The sequence below is a fragment of the Triticum aestivum genome, chromosome 2A (genome assembly GCF_018294505.1).
Source record: "Triticum aestivum cultivar Chinese Spring chromosome 2A, IWGSC CS RefSeq v2.1, whole genome shotgun sequence".
Taxonomy (NCBI): domain Eukaryota; kingdom Viridiplantae; phylum Streptophyta; class Magnoliopsida; order Poales; family Poaceae; genus Triticum; species Triticum aestivum.
Window position 1 is genome coordinate 614282350 of NC_057797.1, and position 8382 is coordinate 614290731.

Sequence of the window (8382 nt, forward strand, 5' to 3'; positions counted from 1 at the left end):
CTTCTGGTGCCTCCGTCTCGCCTTCGTCCTCCGCCTCGCCTTCCTCCTCAACGCTGGAGCCGATCACCTCCGCCGAGTCCTCGCCGTAGTCTGGGTTCATCCCAAACCAATCCGGCGGTGCCTCCGCACCGTCTTCAGCCCGCTCGGGGACGAAGATACTGGTATCGGTGTACTCGGCGATCGCTGCTGCACGCTTGGCGAGGGTGTATTCCGTGGCTGCCAGCTCCGGCTGGGCCTTCGACCGGAGTGTGGCCAGCCGGTCTAGGTCCAGCCCCAGGTACCACGCCTTGACGAATTCCAAGGCTCGGCGCGCTCCATCCCGGGCCGAGGAACCCTTCCAGGCCTCAAGACGACTAGCCGCGACCTCCAGCCAGTCGGCAGTCTGACTGGGGGTGCGCGGAGCCTGCATGTCTGGCCATAGGGCAGCGATCGCCTGGGCGCTGACACGTTGAAGCCGGCGCAGCATCCGATGGGCCGGCCACAGACGAGCCTCGATGCTCAGAATCTGCTCGTCAAGGGTGCGGGTGGCATCGGCGGCGACCTCCGCGCCATCTGCCCTCCGCCTCTCGCGATCAGCCTCGATGGCTTGATTGGCGGCCTGCGAGTGGCCAGGGAAGAAGTCTGCCGAGGCGAAAAGAATGAAGAACAAGTCAAAAAACCAGGAGTCGGCCCGACCTATAGTCGGCAACTCGAAAAAAGAAAGCAAAGAAACTCATCGTTGACGATGTCCTCGATCTCGTGGAAGCCGGAGGCCAGCATTGCCTCCTTGTCAGTCCAGGAGGAGTGCTCGCTTGCGAACTCGGCCAGGAGGGCGGTCTCCTTCTCTTCTGCCTCCTTCTGCGCCTTCTTGGGCAGCTCCTTCTGCTCTGCCAATTGTGCGGCCAGCAGGTCGCGCTCTGCCGCGAGTTTTCTGCACTCCTCCCCCTTGGAACGCAACACGGTGTTGGCTTCGCCCAACTGCTGCTGAAGAGTGGCGTTGGCCTCTGAAGAAAAAGAAGAAAGAGGATGTTAAGTCATCAACAAAGAAGGTCGCCGGGAAGATCCGGCCCGACTGCTCAGCAGTCGGCCCGAATCTCGGGGACTACAGGCCATGGGTGCGCTAGCGCGCCCCTGCAGAGAAGGAAAAGGACTCACTCCGGCTCTCCGACAAGTCGGCGGTCCGCTTGCCTAGCTCTTCAACGTTGCGGTTGAAGGCGGTGACGCGGAGGTTGTGATAATCCTGTGACAAGTATTTCAGACAAAAGTTAGTACTTGGAACTCGCCAATTGGAGTTCTGAGCCGCCTGCTCAACAGCCGGGCCGAAACTCGGGGACTACACCCAGTGGGTGCGCTGGCGCGCCCCCACAGAGAAGAACAAGAAAACAAAGACAAAGAAGAAAGCCTATCCGGACGGTTGCCTGCGATGCCAGGTGCGCCTTGGTGCAGTTCTGGATAGCATTGCCCTCAGCTCGCAGCTTTGTCTGGACGTCCAGAAGTACCTGGTTCAGCGGGCCCGTGCTGCCTCCTCGCGCCCACCCAATGAGCGCGGCACTCGTCGCTTCGGCATCTGGAATCGCCGAGCTGGCCGTGCCGGTCTCCAAGGGGCGTGGAGCCGAAGTCGCCTTCTCAAGACGGCGGCGCGCTGGCGAGCCGACTTGGAGGAGTAGCTTCGCCACGACCTCGTCTTCAGTCGGCGGCACCGGCGGGTCCGTCGGCTGTTTGCCTTGCGTGCTCCCAGACGGCGGCGGTGTCGGCACAACCGCATCCGGCATGGAGGAGTCGCTGCTACCCCTCTCCATGATTGGGAGCTCGCCTCCGGCTTCCCCTGACTGTCCTGTGAACTCCGGAGGCGGCGGCGCAGAGTTCAGAGGGATGACGAGCACCGCCGATCGACGGTGCGCGACTTCCTCAACCTGCCACCTTGCCGTGACGGCGGCTTCCGCCTCCTCCAGCTTTTTCTGGGCGGAGGCCTCCGCCTTCTCGGCCTCCGCTTTCTCCATACGGACAGCCTCTTCCTCCTCGCGCTTCTCCTGCGCATTCCGCTCCATCGCTTCCCGAAGGTCGGCGGTGGGGTCAATCCGCTGAGTGGTGGCAGACGTCTCCGCCGACCCCATGATGGAGGCGGCGGCAACCCTCTCAAGAGTGAGGGGAGCCCTGAAGCGAGGGAAGCATGTAAAAGAGTCAGACAAGATCAACAAATAGAAAATAAAGATGAGGGGTGGAGGCGCTTAAGCAGAGACCAGCGGCGGCTTCTTCACTTCCTTGCGGAAGCGGTTGTCTTTCGCGGCCGCCTCTTCCCGCTTGGTCGCGGCGGCCGCTCCCTTGAATTTCTTTGACCGGTTACCAAGTGTACTCGGCCCGGCCCAGCGCTTCTTCGCGCCACCTTGAGCATCCAAGACGGCGGAGGAGCTCGCACTCGACTGGCCAACCTTTGGCTGGTGGCGCGGGGCGACTTCCCCCTCGGTGTCGTCATCAGGCCAGTCAGCGAAAGTGGCCGTGGGCCTGGAGCCGCCTGCTTCTCCTCCCCCTCCCTCGGCGTCGGCCTCCATGGCCGCCGCCCCCAAGTAGGGGTCGTCGATGTCGCTCTCCGCCCGGTCGGGGACAAACTGGCGGGCCAGCCCCGTGGTGCCGGCTGAAGGCTGGATGAGGGGGTTCTGATTCAAAAAACCTAATGGTCAGACTAGACAAGTCGGACTCGGCAACAAAAGAGATAGAAGAAGAAGAGAGACGACTTACAATAGGCGGGGGGTTGGCGCATGAGTATGGCTCCTTGCCGAACCGCAAGTCCCCCGTGAGACCGCAGTTCGCGATGTAGTTCACCGTGTCCGCTACCTCCGCGTGAGGCATGTCCTTGGTGCACATCCGACTTGGGTCCCGATGACCGCTCATCTGGCAGATCAGGTGAGGTCGGCCTTGGAGTGGGAGGACTCGGCGCGCCACGAAGCCAGCCAGCAAGTCGGCCCCGGTCAAGCCCTCTGACTGCGTCAGCACTCGGAGTCGCGCGACGACGGCGGTGCCAGCAGGAGACAGCGTCCTGGCTCGGTGTGACCAGCTAGGGAGCCTTCCAGCCGGCGCGCCGGCTTCGTAAGCCGGGAGGTTGACCCAGTCGCCTTCTGGGGCGACGTTTTTCACATAAAAGTAGGACCGCTGCCACATCCTCACCGACTTGATTAGCGCGATGGTGGGAAACGGATTGTCAGCCCCTGGTCTCCGCATCACGATTAACGCACCGCACTGGGCCGACACGCTGGCGACGTGTGTGCCGAGCTTGGATTGGAAGAACTCCCCCCAGAGCTCGATGGTGGGGAGAACACCGAGGAAGCCTTCACACAGGGTGGCGAAGGCAGCCGGCAGCACCACCATGTTCGGAGTAAGGTGGTGCGGCTGGACCCCGTGAAACTCCAAGAAGGAGCAGAAGAAACCGCTCGCCGGCAGCCCCAGGCCGCGCATAAGGTGCGAGCGGAATATGACCCGCTCGTCCTCCTCTGGCGCCAGCGATATTCCCCCCTCCGGCGTGGGGCGGACCCGCACTAAGCCCCTGCCGGGCAGCCGCTGCGTCTTGCGGAGGATCTCGATGTCGTCGTCATCAACCGAGGAGCCGTCCCACACGCCGGAGCGCACAGCGGGAGGCGCGGCGGCGGAGGAAGAGCTCATCGTTGCGGGCGCAGTGTGGTTCGAAGCAGCGGAAGCGAGAGGAAGAAGAAGCAAGAAGGAGCGAAGGGGAGTAGGGAAGATGGGCGCGCGTGCTTTGCCGCTCCCCTCCCCCCGCCTACTTATAGGCTCATGGGCTGAGAAGCCGATGGGGCGGTCATGGGATTAACTGCACCCAGGACCCCACAACCCCCACTATTTACCACACGAAGTTACTGCGGGCAGTTACGGCATGGGAACCCCAACCGTCCGCACAACCACAACGGATCCGTTCGCATGCCGAGGCGCGGTAGTGGCGGACCCCACCTGTAGGCCTGTCCCGTCGCGCGTGTGGGTGGGCAGACTGGCCCCGCCACGTGGCGCCACACGACGGGCCCGCAACGGGCGGCAACTTGGAAGTTTATCAGGCACCCTGCCTGGATCCCGCTGCGACGTTCAAACTCTTTGAGGGCAAGTCGGCCTTGTGCGAGTCCGGCTCCAACTAGTCGGCTTGAAAGAAGACGGCGAGCAAGGCCCAGATTCAGCCACCGGAGAGAAGAAACTGTTGAGGCTCCTCGACATGTCACCCTCGGTGCCTCACCAGCTTCGAGGACTACTGTCTGAGTAATGGGCCACGGGTAGGCTAACCCGATGTAACACCCCGGATGTAACTTTCCCAATTTGTACTCCAACTCTTGCCGTTTCGGCGTTAAGTTATTTTATTTTCTCGGGTTCAGGTCCTTGTCTCCGTGTGTTGTTATCGTTGTCATGCATCTCATATCATGTCATCATGTGCATTGCATTTGCATACGTGTTCATCTCATGCATTCGAGCATTTTCCCCGTTGTCCGTTTTGCATTCCGGCACTTTGTTCTCCTCCGATGGTCATTTCTTCCTTTCTTTCGTGTGTGGGGATTCAACATTTCCGGATTGGACCGAGACTTGCCAACCGGCCTTGGTTTACTACCGGTAGACCGCCTGTCAAGTTTCGTATCATTTGGACTTCGTTTGATACTCCAACGGTTAACCAAGGGACCGAAAAGGCCTCGTGTGTGTTGCAGCCCAACACCCTTCCAATTTGGCCCAAAACCCACCTAAGCCTTCTCCATCTTCTAGATCGTTCGATCACGATCGCGTGGCCGAAAACCGCACCTCATTTGGACTCTCCTAGCTCCCTCTATGCCTATATAAAGGCCTCTCCCCGAAAATCCGGATTCCCCCTCGTCCAAAACCCTAGATCCGTCTTCTGTCGCGCCGGACACGTCCGACCCCCCGGACAATTCACCGCCGCCAACCGGGGCGCGCCACGTGGCGCGGGCGCCCCACGTCGCCGCCGAACTCCGCGCGGGCCCGCTCGGCCGTGACCGGTCCCCCGCGGCCCGAAAGCCGCCACCGCCGCCCGGGGCTTCGTCTCCCTCGCCCCGCCGCCTGGAACCTCGCCGCCACCGCGCCGGTCGCCGCGTGCCAAGGCCGAGCTCGCCGCCCCGCCGCCGTTCTTCGCCGCGCACCAAGGCCGAGCTCGCCGCCCCGGCCACCGTCGCCCCGCGCCCGTCCTCCTCAACGCCGGCGACCCCGCCGCCCTCCGTCGTCCTCCTCGTCGCTTCCGGCTGTCCCGTGTCAAGTCCGGCCACCGGCGTCCTCTCCGTCGACGTTGAACCTCGGTTTCCGCGCTTCGGATCTGAGATATGTTTTTTTAGGGTTGACTTTTCTCAGAAAACCCTAGCTCATGTGCCCATCTTCATCATGCTATATCTCCGCATCCGTAGCTCCTTTTTTGGCATATAGCATATCAAAATGTTCATCTCAGAGAGTACATCATTTCATTCCATTGCATCATTTTCATTTGAGTTCATCTTGATGCCCTAAATGCTATTAGAAGAGGGCTACTTGAGATAATTGTCAGATCTGCTGCTCCATTTAGACATTTGTCATTTTTGCCATGATTTTTGTGTGCATGATATGCCCATGAGTTCTACATATGTTTTTTTAAGGGTTTTTCCATCTTTCCAGAGGTGCAACCCATGTATTTTTCTGATGTGTGTGGTGACTAGACCAAGATTGCCAAGTGAGGCACTTGGTAATGCTGATATCAGGGACTTAGCATTTCCTCTAAGTCCTTGAGCTGTTTATCTCATGTTGCCATATGTTCATGTTGTTTCCTAGTGATCCGTGCCTCTTTTGAGGATGATCAGTAAGGATGTTTTGTTAATCTTGTAGTGCTCTATCCATCCATGTCTTTGTTTGTAATTATGGAGCACCCTAGCTTGAGTCAATCGAGCTCTACTTTTGCTACTTTGTGAATCTGGGCAGATTGTCAACTTGTTTGCAATTTTGTCGATGTTGTTGTAGTTGATCCGTGCATGCTATGCTATTGTTCTTGCCATGTCTAGCTTGCATTTTGTGTATTCGTGATGGATATAGGCTTAGCTTATTATGACTTGCTCCATAGTGAGTGCATCGAGCTCGTAAACATGCCTACTTGAGTTATGTTTCAGCATGTGCCAGTTTTCACTAAGTCTGAAAACTGATTATGCTTTTGCTATGTTCACATGCTTGCAATTGTATTTTCTGATCCCTTTTGGCTCAAGGTCACTAAGGGACTTTTGTTAAGCTCTTTGAGTAGCTCCATGCCATGCTTTACTTTGCCATGTTCAGGTCCTGTAGCATATAGTTTTGTTGCTTCGAAGAGTGCTACCTGATCTGAAATTCCAGACAAGTGATAATTTCACTAAGTCTGAGATCTATTTACCATATGCATTTTTCCCATGCTTGTTTGAACCTGTTTTATGGATGAGTTGGCCGTAGCTCAGTGCTAGACTTTTGTTAAGAATCTTGAATGCATCCCTGCCATGTATTTTGTTGTCATGTTTGGGTGATGTAGCATGTTCATCTCATTGCATTTAGATGGCTACTTGCTGTTAATCGCAGACTAGTGTCATATTTGATTCGCTTGCCATTTCCAAACCGTAACTCCGATTCCGGTGTTCTTTATATCGTTTTCAAGCGATTCCATCTCATCTTTCCAGTGGAACACTTGCATTTCCAAGTTGAGGCCAGGTTCATGCATCCCTTGTCAAATCTTGCATATGCATCCCGCATCGCATCCCGCATAGCATATCATCATTGCATCATATTGTTTGATCCTTGCACGTGGTTGATTGTGTCCGTGTTGCTTGTTTGTCTTGTTTGGGTAGAGCCGGGAGACGAGTTCGCTAATGAGGAGCCCATTGAGTTTGCTTTCGAGGATCCAGTCAACTCTGACAACTTTGCAGGCAAGATGATCATACCCTCGAAATCACTACTATCTTTGCTATGCTAGATTGCTCGTTCTTTTGCTATGCCAATGCTACGATGCCTACCACTTGCTTTCAAGCCTCCCAAATTGCCATGTCAAAACTCTACCCCACCATGTCCTAGCAAACCGTTGATTGGCTATGTTACCGCTTTGCTCAGCCCCTCTTATAGCGTTGCTAGTTGCAGGTGAAGATTGGAGGCCGTTCCTTGTTGGAACATTTATTTGCTTGTTGGGATATCATTATACTATCTTGTTATCTTAATGCATCTATATACTTGGTAAAGGGTGGAAGGCTCGGCCTCTCGCCTAGTGTTTTGTTCCACTCTTGCCGCCCTAGTTTCCGTCATATCGGTGTTATGTTCCCGGATTTTGCGTTCCTTACGCGGTTGGGTTATAATGGGAACCCCTTGATAGTTCGCCTTGATTAAAACTTTTCCAGAAATGCCCAACCTTGGTTTTACCATTTGCCACCTACCCTCTTTTTCCCTTGGGTTTCCGGAGCCCGAGGGTCATCTTATTTTAGCCCCCCCGGGCCAGTGCTCCTGTGAGTGTTGGTCCAACCGAGCGATGTCCGGGGCTACCAGGGGAAACTCTGGACTGGCCTACCCGATGTCTTGCTCCTCTGAGTGTGCCCTGAGAAAGAGATATGTGCAGCTCCTATCGGGATTTGTCGGCACATTCGGCCGGTGTTGCTGGTCTTGTTTTAACCTGTCGAAGTGTCTTGAAGAACCGAGATACCGAGTCTGATAGGAACGTCTTGGGAGGAGGTCTATTCCTTCATTGACTGTGAGAGCTTGTCATGGGCTAAGTTGGGACTCCCCTGCAGGGATATGAACTTTCGAAAGCCGTGCCTGCGGTTATGGGCAGATGGGAATTTTTTAATGTCCGGTTGTAGATAACTTGAACCTTAACTTAATTAAAATGAATCAACTGAGTTTGTTACTGTGATGGCCTCTTCTCGGCGGAGTCCGGGAAGTGGACACGGTGTTGGAGTAATGTTTGCGCAGGTTGTTCTCTAGTTTCTTGCTCGCGCTTTGCCTCCTCTTCTCGCTCTCTTTTGTGAATAGGATAGCCACCATATTTTGCTAGTCGCTTGCTGCAGCCCCACATATTTACCTTGCCTTACCTATAAGCTTAAATAGTCTTGATCGCGAGGGTGCGAGATTGCTGATTCCCTATGGCTCACAGATTACTATTACACCAGATGCAGATCCTGATGTTTCCGCTCCAGGTGGCGCGCTCGAGCTCAAGTGGGAGTTCGACAAGGACTCTCAACATTACTATGTTTCCTTTCCTGATGATCAGTACTGGTGCCCAGTTGGGGGTGATCGGGACCGTGTCGCTTGTTGGGTTATCTTTTACTTTGGCGCCGTAGTCGGGCCATGAGTGTTTGAATGATGTAATGTTATTTATGTACTTGATTGACGTGGCGAGTGTAAGCCAACTATGTTATCTCCCCTTTTATTAACTATATTACA